The 1,373-nt window shown below is 35.3% G+C and overlaps 1 protein-coding gene across 1 annotated transcript in view; it reads left to right on the top strand.

Moving 5' to 3' along the window:
* Nucleotides 1–354: 354 nt before the first annotated feature.
* mfsd13a (major facilitator superfamily domain containing 13A) overlaps nt 355–1,373 on the top strand; it is a 19,490-nt gene continuing 18,471 nt past the window's right edge. The window contains exon 1 of the mRNA XM_015387473.1: nt 355–491. The gene's annotated coding sequence lies outside the window, so the exon portion shown is untranslated. The remainder of the gene's footprint in view (nt 492–1,373) is intronic.

The raw sequence follows: 1,373 nt of genomic DNA, 5'->3' as shown, positions 1-1,373 counted from the left end.
GTTAAACGTTCAGCAGCATTGATGCCCGATAATAAATGATAGAGTTTTAGCTATTAAGCTGAAATACTAAAATACTGATCAATTGAAAATACGAATATTTTATTTCTTATATATATATATATATATTTGCTATCAACTGATTAAAATAAAACAAAACAAAATAAAGAAATAAAATAAAAAGTGAGGAGAGGAATTGGGCTGAGCTTGTAAACAGCGACATCTAGAGGATTTTTGTCGCATAACATTCAATTGTCTTTCTTTTTTTTCTTGTCTTAACTGGTACTTGCCGGTAGGGGGCGCTGCAGACCTTATCTGTTCATCACGAAGCACGGGAAACCCCCTCAGTGATCTACTCCAGCCGTCACTGGTGGTGTGACCCACCCATCCGAGTGAGTAGTCATGACGTGGGCTGTCTGGTTGTGAAGCTGCAGCTGTTTCCCGGTGTCGGTACCAATTCGCTACGTTTGGATAACAACCATCTGCTTTTGTCGGTACGCAACACGTATTTAATTTCTTAGCCTTCCTGAGGCTCCTGGTTAATGTCTTCACTGATCGATAAACAGCCTGGTAATGTTAACTTGGTAGCTAATGCTAACAGCTAGCAACTAGCAATAGCAGGACGAAAACAAATATATGATGGGTTTTCGAAACTAGCCAGTTGTTATTCATCTGTAAACTTTAACTTTAATACATCGTAGTTTCAGTTTTGATCAGTTTATAGTGAGGAGATTCGTAGAAGTTGTTATTTTACCAGACAACCTGTAACTACTGTGTGGTAATGTGATCATTTTATGCTTTTTCTGTTAAAAAGTATTATGTTTAAGTGTGATTTCCTCTTTTATCCCTTTAGGTCCACCTGTGATTTATTTTTTAGGTTCCACCTACTTTTTAAAGGTACTGCCATACTGAGAACATTACACAGCTTCTATGCAATCTTTGAAAGTTTTAAATGGTTTAAAGAACTATGAGGAAATCTTACACTCTTTTAAAAATTTAACTCATTGATATCTTGATTTTTTTATTATTATTATTTAGTCACTGAGTATATTTTCATTTAGAAATTAAGAAGGCACCATTTTGCATTTTCTTAGGAATAAACTCAAAGTAAAAGCAAATTGTAATGTCTAACCAGTTAAAGAAGCTATCTCATATATTTTATATTTCAAATTAGCACAGCTTGTCCATGATGTTCGGATTTTAACCACAGAGTTTGATACATGGTGTGTTCAGCTGGGGTTTTTGTTAATCCGCAAAAGTTATTTGCTTTCAGGGAGGATTACGATATCCGTATGCCGGATTCTTAGTGCATCCTTACAATCTAGTTTTGTTTTCCAGTTGTTTTCTTACGCACATTCCATTTTTAAACCTGGGAT

The sequence above is a fragment of the Cyprinodon variegatus genome, unplaced genomic scaffold (genome assembly GCF_000732505.1).
Source record: "Cyprinodon variegatus isolate N-32 unplaced genomic scaffold, C_variegatus-1.0 Scaffold18, whole genome shotgun sequence".
NCBI lineage: Eukaryota > Metazoa > Chordata > Actinopteri > Cyprinodontiformes > Cyprinodontidae > Cyprinodon > Cyprinodon variegatus.
Note: the sequence above shows the minus strand (reverse complement) of the source record. Positions and strands in the feature narration are given on the sequence as shown.